Here is an 11,731-nt window from a genome sequence, read left to right on the forward strand (position 1 = left end):
GGCCTCAAATTTTTTAACCTTTGTATATTGTAGCTGCCCCTCCTAGATAAACCTGCTGGCTACACCCCTGTTCTAGTGTAATGTAATCCGATCTACATTCATCCCCCACCCATGGGCATAACTACTATGGCACAAAACTAAAGGGACCCATAGACGATCCATGGTTTGTACAAACATTAAGTTTGTGCAAACACTGTGTTTGCGCAAACTCTCTGCCATACACGATTCTACTGTTTGTACAAACTTCAGTTCAATTTTGAGTTTGATCGCGTAAATATGTCCACTGAAGCAGTTTGTTTAGCTATAATAATGGCTTGTGCATGGAAGGGGAAAAACCCGCGAAACCAAAAAGGAAGAACAGGTTGTGGATGAGAGAGTGGTTCAAGAAACGGTCTAGTTTAGTCATCAAAATTTAATTGCCGACAGGCACGTAGCCAGGATTTCGTAATGGGGGAGGGCCATGATATGAAATACGGTGGTCGATCATTCTAAACTTTTTTACTGGAACATATATTGGTTTGTTAAGCAAGGATTTCGTAACGGGGGCGTGACTTGAAGGCCCAGGAGCCCGATCAATCTAAAGTACTTTACTATCAACATATATCGGTTTGTTAGGACAATAAAATGAGGATATGTTGTCAAGTATTTAATAACAAACTATGAAGAAATCTCGAGTAAAATAATAATAATAATAATAATAATAATAATAATAATAATAATAATAATAATAATAATAATAATAATAATAATAATAATAAAACGTATTGAAGATTTTACAATATTTACGTCCTTTCTCAGTTTATTCAAATATAACAATTTTCCTTTCATTATGACCTCAACTATTATAGGAAGTACATATTCACTATTATAAACAGTACACACTCAATAATGTCTTGTAAAGTATTTTACAATATTTGCGTTCCTTCGTTTCCCGGCGGGAGCTCATGTGGTTCGGATTCCACGTTAATCAGTAGGTCCACGTCTCATATAGCCTTGCTGCTGAAAGGGACGATAAACTAAACTCAACTCAACTATATTTGCGTTCCTTTCTCTGTTGAATCAAATGTTAACAGAACTTTCTTTCCACATAAATTTTTGTTTTTATTATTCCGTCAACTACTGTCTGTTCCAAATAACATGTCAAAAGAGCAGTAGAAAATTGTTTTTGAAATAACATGTTTGATACTGTAAGGATGCGATGAAAAATTATGATTTAAAAAAAATGTCCACGCAATTACACAACGGCACTATGCTTTCGGAAGCTTGAAATCTCCCTGACTAGTAGCAGAAATTCTGACAATTCCGTAACTTTTATAGAAATTTCAAATTCCCTGTCTCTTCCAGGATATCTCGCTCACCTCGCCACCGTGTATTGCAAGTAATACAAATTTCCTCATGAGAAAGAGTAACCAAAAGCTTCCTGTAGTTTATTTTTAACGCTGATCCTTTTTTTTTTCTCATTTCATTTTGTTTAATCTTCCCTTTTTCTTCATTTCTGGACTCAAAGGAGGGATCCTGACCCCCCTAAACCCCCCTTGGCTACATGGTTGTTGCCGAGCTTGAGATAAGTTCGACTGTGGTCTTATTTACGAATGGATTCAACTATATTTGGTGAAATATTGGAAATGGGTACTCCTCTTATTTGAGAACAGGATACAAATATGAAAGATGCAGTATCTCGCGAGCAGAGGTTCTTTGACACTTTGCATTATCTTGCGTGCGGAAACACGTACGAGGACTTAAATTTGAAACAGCCATTGCATCTCAGACGCTTGGACAAATTATTATAGAAACGTGTGAGGCCGCATTTTTCAGATTCCTGTTTTTATAATCTTCACTCTTTACCTTCCACAGTTCAGGTAAATTTCGATAAAGTTCAATAAATTCTTGTCAGAATTCTTGAATCCTATTCATTAACGTCACAGCGCGAGAAATAATCGTTTCTACATAAGGTCTCCTACCTATAGGGCCCATACACGGTCCACGGTTTGTGCAAACAAGGCTGTTTGTGCAAACAATTTGACCGTGTATGGTGCTGTATGAACTGTTTGCTCAAACATTTGTGCAAACTTTTTCCACATCGAACTCGTTCAAAAATTGTTTACACAAACATGATGTTTGCGCAAACACGTGGACCGTGTATGGGCATGTTTGTGCAAACACGAGCTTTATTTCCGAGTAAGAGGCCTAGTGTACAGACGCTTATTTCTTGCGTTATAGCGTCAGTGAATAGGAATCAACAATTCTGGAGAGAATTTATTGAACTTTATCGAAATTTACCTGAACTGTGGAAGGTAAAGAATGAAGATTATAAAAACAGGAATCCGAAAAATGCGGCGTATGAGGAATTGGTGGCTAAAATGAAGAAAATAGATTAGAAGGCGGATAGATAGTCAGTGAGGAATACAATCAATTTTCCAGTATTTCACCACATGTAGTCGAATCCATTCGTAAATAATTTTTATAGTCCACAGTCGATCTTATCTCAAGTTCGGATATTACCTAAGTAAATTTTGATGATTAAACTTAGACCGTTTCTTGAACCACTCTTTCATCCACATCCTCTTCTTCTGTTTTAGTTTCGCAGGTCTTTCCGCTTCCAAAGCACAAGCAATTACTATCGCTAAACGAGCTGCTTCAGTGGACATGTTTACGCGATCAAACTCAAAATTGAACTGAAGTTTGTGCAAACAGTTGAACCGTGTATGGCCGAATGTTTGCGCAAACACAGTGTTTGCACAAACATGATGTTTGCACAAAAAGTGGATCATCTATGGGCCTCTTTAGAAATAAACCTCGTGTTTGCACAAACATGCCCATACACAGTCCACGTGATTGTGCAAATATCATGTTCGTGTAAACAGTTTTCGAACGAGTTCGATGTGGAAAATGTTTGCACAAACGTTTGCGCAAACAGTTCATACAGCTCCATACACGGTTAAACTGTTTGCACAAACCGTGGACCGTGTATGAACCCTATAAGAGATGAATCCTAAGTTTTCGGAAACGCAACCATTGCACGTACTGAATAAAGTGTGTAACACAGTGGTTTCCATTTCATGAATTTTTGGTGATTGTATGCATTTACACATTATTCACAGATATACCAGTCTTTTTTGTAATTAGAGCTCAGATATTTGCTATAATTACGACTCGCTCTTTAAGAAATACGATAAACTAAAAACGTGTAAAAAATGCTTGTCATAAACGTGGAAAATGCACTGAAAGAGCCTTAAAATATATTATGACGTCAAATATTATTCTAAAATATGATATTTTCACTGTACCTTAGCTGAGATTTACTACAAATATTTGAATTAAAGTACGTCAAAATAAGTTTGAATTAAAGTACGTCTCCTTGCAACGTAAAATTATACCTACGCAATACTTTTATGATATGTTTGATACAGCGAAACAAAATTATAGGTTCACACGAGAGGTCATTGTTGAACTGTAGTGCAGTTTTTATATAGTGCGAATGTTATATCGACTTGTGGAAAAACAATAGGGAAACTGTAGTCGCGTTCTTCTTCTTCTTCTTCTTCTTAATAATAATAATAATAATAATAATAGTAATAATAATAATAATAATAATAATAATAATAATAATAATAATAATAAACTGAAAAGCGCGAAAAATGTGCAGAAAAGTTCTAAAAAGGCAAACAGCAAGAATGCCAAAAATACTTTTACGATGAAAGTCAAGAGCGTTATTTTTCTCATTATATGGACAGCTAATGTATTTTGTTTTGTTCCCGACATATATATATATATATATATATATATATATATATATATATATATATATATATATACAGGGGCGAATCCAGAATATGATCAAGGGAGGGGCTAAACCACATTTTGCCGTTTTATCCAGTGTAAAGCAGGATTGAAGCCCATTTTATCCAGTGTATACCTGAGCGTCAAGGGGGGGCTATAGCCCCTATAGCTCCCCCTTAGATCCGCCACTGTATATATATACACTTGCCCTAGTTATAATTAAATTATCTACCATTCTGCTACGGAGAATGTTGATTATGAGTCGTCAGAAAGTCTTCGGTATTATCTTGCAGGGGGCTGCCCTCACCCTTCTTTTCTCTTCGCATACTTTGAACAATTCGAACTGGCTCTTCTATGCGCCACGGCAATCGTGTCGTATGGATGGATTTGTTGGCTGATGGACACTTGATGCTTCTATGTTCGAGCCAAACAGGTTTTCAGCATTACCCCCTGCAAGCAAGTGTCAACTTCTCCCTCCCCTGCCCGTTGCATTTCGAAGCAGATATATGCGAGCACACAGGACAAAAGAGGTCTTCGCCGGGATTTCACGGATTCTCGTCCACACCACTCCGCAGCACTCGCCCTACACAGAATAGTTTGTTTCACCCCCAAGTAAAAGACTTTCGCGTCAGCTGAGCCGTTGGCTTCAACGTGTAGAATGTACGGACTATTTCCTGACTCGGATTCTGACCATTGCGGCGGTGCAAGGGATTTTGGCTTGAGAGAATCTGTCAATCTCGTGATGTATGTGCTACGTCAGTGGTAAAAGCCACGCAAATAACATCTCAAAAATCACGCCCTTTTTACCCCTGTTCCTTGGTTTTAAGTTTTCTCGCTTGTATGACGGAGCCTTAACTGTGGACGGGTGTTCTGCTTTTAAAGTCTGAAAGATGACTAGCATGAATTCCGGTTCCGCAAGTGTTTTGGTGAAACACCAACAAGGCAAACCTTTACTCACTAAGCAACAATTCTTTACGAGCGAAATTCAAATACTTTTTTTTTTTTAATCTTTCGAGTTTCTTTTCTTTCTTTTCTGCTGCTGCTCTAAGTATCTGGACAACATGAAACAGTATTGTCAAAATGCACTTGTATAATTTACTCCTCCCCGTGGGGAGTGGGAGTGATACATCACTAGCCAATCGTATTTGTAACAAGCGGAAGGATACAAATATTTTGTTTATCGGAGTTTAGAGCTTACGCTGAACAATGTTTAGGTAATATTTTTCCGAGTTATCTCGTTGCGTTTGTAACTTTCTTATTCCTTTGTAGTTATCACGAAAGAAGCCGTTTATTACTGTTCCAAGTACCTATCTTACCCAACAGATGTCTCTATGGGTATCGTAGAGCGTCCAGTGGCTTTGTACTGCAGCGCTACTAGCGTATCTGCATTCAATTTTATCTGTATCACTCTGTATCGAGAATACTCGGTATAAAAATCATAATACCAAGTAGGAAATTTGAAACATTATTTTATTGTATATTCTACAATACATTATGTATATCATTTAGCGATAAATGTCGTCCCTGCACGAATATTTCACCTATAAATATACCAGGGCGCAAAATCTCAGTCAGACGCACTCGCCAATCCAAAAATGAGGTTGCCGGTATCTCTCCCATACAAATTATGAGAGCCCCTTCCCCCCCTCTCATGGCCCGTCGTTTGAAAAAGAAAGCAATTACATCAGGGCATAACATTTCAAAAACAGACAATTAGATTCAGAATAATCAATTTTGAATTGGACAATTCATATACATTTTAAAAAAAATATCTTACATAAAGACTTACCTTAAGGTAAACCATTTCGACTGAGAGTGGGATAAGGAAGGGCGAATTACAACGTTGTGAAAACTTCACTTTCATGTCCGTTGTGAAGACTTTAAGTTCCGTGTTTTCTCTCCCACAATGAGAATTATTTTCCTGCGAAACAGAAACTGCGCAGCCCTGATGAGTTTAGGCAGAAACTATTCCTACTGAACACTGTTCGCCAGCTCTAAATTTCTAGTCGCCAATGGCGACCTGACAACTGGAAATTTTGCGCTCTGACCTATACGTTCCTATACCGTCTTATAGCCCCGAGATCTGGGGTAAAAGTGCATCTGAAAAGGTAGGGAAATGCATAACGTAACGTCGTCCCCCGTGCCTATCTTAGACCATAGTAATTTTTTTAGAAAGTGGGGGACAACATACATGTTTTTTGGAAGTGGAGTAACGGCGTCCCTCCGCGTTCCCTCTCACTTTTATCCCTGCCTGAGATAACTCGGGATAAAAATCTTCAAGTTTTTTAGCTTCTTTTTTCTACGCACTAAAAAAAAATAATTAAGAGATATTTTTATCATGTACTCTTCTACATTCAAACAAGCAATTTAAAATATAGGCATTTTTTGGCAGAAAATCTGCTGATAATTAAATTCTAAAGGGTTTAAGAAATTAAATTATTTGACTGTAATCATATGTTAAAAATGAGCTTGAGCCTTTGAAATTTTGATAGTTAACCATTCTGAAGGCTTAAACCTTCTTAGATGATAATTATATATCAATATACGCTATTATTATTATTATTATTATTATTATTATTATTATTATTATTATTATTATTATTATTATTATTATTATTATTATTATTATTATTATTATTATTAGCATTAGCATTAGCATTTATGCAACAAGGTTCATACCTGAACTTCTTACAATTATTAATTATCCAGGCATCTTTCGGGAATTTGCCGGGCCTGAGAAGATGCCGATTGAGCTTTTCATATATATAGGCCCTCAGCGCCCATGGCCTGCAAATTACAAAGGGGAAAGGAACCTGAGGAAGATACCATTAAGGTAAACAACCATCGAAGCTTCCTTTTCATAGAGGGATTTCTTCCAGGGCGCTGTTCCCCTTCCCTCTGTTGCCCCTAAGTAATCTTAGCAGCCAAGTTATAAACTAGCATATTACGAGAATTCATGCTAGTCCTCATGTAAATACATATATACATTCATTGCTAATAACGTTTTTAGCCTCAATGTTAGTAGAAAAAAAAAATTGGGGATAGATTACTTACCTAGATTCACACTACATTTTTTCACAAGAATAAAAGAAACTTAATTCTTAGCAACTGATTAATTGTTGATAGTATGCAGATATAATTATATAAATAACGATTATACGAGTAATATAAACAAAATTAATAATTTAAAAATGTATAGAATAACTCTGTACAATAGCACTCCGTTATATTGTTGGTTTAGGATTTAGATTTCTGGGGTTTCGGCATCTATGGCCATTTAGCCAGTCACGTATGAGGAAAGAGCTCCTCGGTGGCTAAGTGGTTAGCGTACGCATCTTTGGCATGGGAGACCCGGATTCGATATCCGGCGGGAGCTCATGTGGTTCGGATCCCACGTTAATCAGTAGGTCCCATCTCATATACCCACGCTGCTGAAATGGACGTTAAACTAAAAAAAAAAAATCAACTCAACTCAACGTATAAGGGATGACGTCCTCGGCAAAAACGCACTATCCGGGTAAAGGGAAGCGGTCTGGAACCTCTAAGTTAGGTACCATCCCGGTATTTGCCTGGTATGAATGAAGAAAATCCAGGAATACCTCATTCAGGATGGCTGCCCTGATACATTTTTATTTTGCACTTTCTTCGACCGATTGATCCCGCCGGGAATCGACCCCAGACCGGTCGCATAAAGACGAGAGCGTTAGCGACTACACTGCCCGGGGCCACGGTTATATCGTTGGTATTGGGGTCAGTGTTACCAACAGCCTCCGTCAGAAAGTTGATAAATGACTAAAAATGGCTTAACTCATCTAAAATTATGGTAAATTTATAGCTAAAGGTACATGGAAGTCTGTCGTCATTGTAATACTGCAAATTATGGTTTCATCAGTTAATAGTTTCAAATATCTAGGATCAATATTACCAGACCAAAACCTTATCTACGAAGAAATTTAATGTCGACTAAGGAATTCATTTTATTATTTAGTTCAAAATCTTTTGTCATTGCGAATTCTGTCGAGGAATTTGAAGCTTAAAATATATATAAAAAATGATAAATCAGAGTTTTTGTCCTGTATGGTTGCGAAACACGGTCGCTTCCTCTGAGGGAAGAACGTAGACCAGAAAGTATTTGAGAACAAAATCCTGAGACGAATATTCGGACACAAAAGGAACGGGAATTGCGAATGGCATAAACTTCATAACGAAGAACTGAATAATTTATACGGTTTACCAAACATCGTTAGGGTTATCAAGGAGGCTAGGTTGGCAGGTCATGTAGCCAGAATGGAACAAAGTAGAGACGATTTCGATGTTTTATCTGGAAATCCAATCGGAAAGCGACCACTAGGAAGACCTAGGCGTAGATGGAAGGACAATATTAAGATGAATCTATCAGTAACACGAATACAATGTAGAAACTGGATCCAGTTGGCTAAGAACAGAAGTCAGTGGAGAGCTTTTGTGAAAGCAGCATTGAACCTTTGGGCTATATAGGCCATGGAGTTTGTTAATTATACGTAGCTAAAAGTATTTATCTGGAAAGCAACAAGAATACTTCATAACTTTATTTTTATTTTATTTTATTTTATTTTTTTATTTTTTTTTTTTTTTAGAAAAAACGCTTGGCTTTGATCATTGCAGGAGCGGATCCAAGCCGGACTTCTGGAAGGGGGCGGTGGGTTGTAATACTGCTACTTAGAGCTACTTTTAAGAGCTCCAAACTCTGGGATAGATTTTATTTATATATAAAAGAAGAAAGTTTCCTCTTCTGGGGGGGCGATCTCCCGGTAGCCCCCCTGGATCTCCCCTGGATCATTGAATAAACATATTAAATAGCCTTTGAGTGTATTCCCATTCTTAATTCTTGTGGTAATATGGCTTATATATCGATATAATATTGATCTGTCACAGGCAAGCACCTAAAATATTTTCTTGGGTGAGATCCAAGCTTTGGATGGGTGATACAATCCACTACGTCTATGGAGTGTTGAACAGAAAAAAATATTATAGAACTAGATTGTTTTTATAAGAAAAAGTTTACAGGTAAAGTGTAACGTCAAATTTTCATGCTACATCAATCATTTCCTTGTTAAACAATTATAGTTTTATTGAGAAAGTGTCCAAATGTATGTTGAGTTAGGAAGTTCTGGAGGAGATCGAACCCGATGGACCCTCCTCGTAGGAGCGCCCCTGATCTGGCGTAACACTACAAAATACACAGCTTTAGCTTGAATTGAGCTTTGAGGGATTCCTAACGGCAGCCACGTAGCTTGCGTGGAGCTTTGTGATGTTTTCTTACCGCTCAGCTTGCCTGTAACTTTATCGAACTCCAACCTCTCTCTTTGCTTGTCTGGAGCACTGAAAATCATAGCTCTCCGTCACTTAGCTTGCCTGGAGTTTTGTAGGGGATTCTTCCTTTGCCTGCCTCGGCTTCCTGGGCAGTGGCGTATTTAGGGGGTGGCTTCCGGGCTTAAGCCCCCCCCGAGTTCTTACTTAGTATAGTAAAGTAAATGAAATATCTTGCAGAATTTTCACATTTCCAGGCAAAGCCCCCCCCCCCCCCCGAAATTTAGCAAAGCCTCTTCTGAAACAAAATTGTAAATACGGCACTGGCCTTGGGACAAATGTTTAAAGGAATTACTTACTGGATTTTGTATTATCTTAGTGATTCTATGTTATATTGTTTTATAACAGAAACCTTTATAATAAAAGATTGATGGAGAAAACGAAATCTTTGAGTTTTACGTCCCACGGTTATGCCGGTTAGGCTAAAGGAGACGGTGATGATGAGTAATGAATGAAATAAAGAAAGTGGGAGGAAACGGGAGAACCCCGAGAAAACCCACGCACACGGTGTTTGTCCACCACAAAATTCATTTGGCGGGGGCTGGGATCGAACCCGGGATCCCAAGCACCAGAGGTGAACGCTCAACCACTGAGCCACCGCGGCTCTGATGGAGAAAGCGATTCATGTATGTAAATTACCGTACATTCTATCTTAACAAGGTAATTTTCACACGGTGGAGTCGCCGGATAACGATCCGGTAATTTTATGATAGGAAAGATTTTTTAGTAAATCAAGTTCCTTAGAAACTAAAGGATTGCACCTCAAAGCCTACAAGATGATATGAGTAATTTCGCTGCAGAAAATCCCAAAGAAGTAATTTATTCTTCGAGACAAGTTACATTCGGTGTCGAAGTTATTTCGAAACACCTGTGATAGTTTTGCTCATATTTCATAAACTAATGATTCAGTAACAACTGAATTATATAGGAAGTATAACCCAGTGGCGGCTCATGAGGAACGTTACAACTGTTAAAATAGTGTATTGCTTTAAACTAAGAGACGAAAGCTTACCTAGTGTTCTAATTTCTTGTACATATTGGGTAACTTTTCTTCCTTTAGTTTTGAAGCGATGAAAGTTCCTCAAGAGCAGCCACTTCGCATAATTTAATTTAGTTTAAGAGATACAATTCTCCAGTGTCTTGTGGATATATAGATACTACTAAATTACAAGTATGTTGCGCTACTAATAGTATTTTATGAAACAAACTCATTGATAAAGCAAGTTTTGTGCTTCTGTAATACAAGCTCACGGACTTGAAGCTAGCATATTACTCTTGTAGATTCTTGATACATTCACTCGTTATTTAGAGCAAGATCACACAGGTGACTAAAAAAAAGTTCGTGCCGTTTGAGCGTAGAAAACAAGCGTATACACAACATTTATTCAGGAATATAGCCTCTATCCTCTTCTGCAACCTTCTCCCATCTACTAACAAGTCAATAGATGCCACTTTTGTAGAAATTTGTACCTGCGATTCAAAAAACTCGTCACTGCGTTTTCAACTTCTTCCGGAGTTTTGAACTGCCCATTGAGCATGTAATTTTCCATGGCCAAAAAGAGATGGTAATCTGATGGAGCGATGTCTGAGGAGTAAGGAGGTTGAGGCAAAAGTTCCCACCCAAGGGACATGATCACTTCCAGGATCATCCTTGCTGTGTGAGATTTCGGATTGTCTTGCTGGTACAGAATCCCTTTTCTGTTCACGAGTGCTGGCTGTTTCTGGGCGAGTTTGGTAGCTACCGTTTGCAGTTGTACTGCGTAAATATCTTGCGTGATGCTCTTACCACTTTCCAAAAACTCAAAATGCACTATCCCAACAGTAGTCCACCATACACACAGCATTACCTTGCGCTGATCAATATTACGTTTAGCAGACAGAGACATTGGGTCATTGAGTAGCAACCAATAGTACGAGTACTTCTCTCACTTACCTCAAACCGTTGAGTGAATTCCTGACATGTCTGGCTACGGAATCCTCTTCAATAGCTGCGTTCAGCTGGTCCACATTGAGTGACTTTGGTCTCCCTGACCGAGATTTATCTTCAAGGTTCTAATTACCAGTCGAAAAGGTCTTAAACCACTTACGTGTGGCTTGTTTGCTAACAGTAGCCTCTCCGAATGACGAGTAAATTTATCTTGCTGTTTCAGTACCTTTTGTGCCCAATTTGAACTCGTAGAGCAAACAAACCCTGATCACTGCATTTGACATAGCCATAGTTCACACTGAATATATCAACTCTCACGACTAAATACAACGTGTTCTATTCGGTAGCAGACGTGCCCCAGAATAAGCTTTCACACAAGAGCACACACACACCTACCACCTACATCATCTCCGATTGCTCGAGGGGGGAAAGCAAAACGGCACGTACCTTTTGGTCACCTGGAATTATTAGTCTAGTAACTTTCAGAAATAAGTGCCAAGGAGTCCACGAATTTGATAAGAATGTAACGTGGACAAGCCCGCAACCAGAGGGGGGCTAGGGGACTTGCCCCCCTAAACTTTTCTTGGCCCCTCCAAACCTTAACACAAAATGCTATATTGCTATTATTAATACAAAAAACACAATTTAGCTTTTGGTAAGAGAATGTTTAATGAC

Source organism: Thermobia domestica, chromosome 4 (genome assembly GCF_964235325.1).
Source record: "Thermobia domestica chromosome 4, izTheDome1.hap1.1, whole genome shotgun sequence".
Classification (NCBI taxonomy): Eukaryota; Metazoa; Arthropoda; class Insecta; order Zygentoma; family Lepismatidae; genus Thermobia; species Thermobia domestica.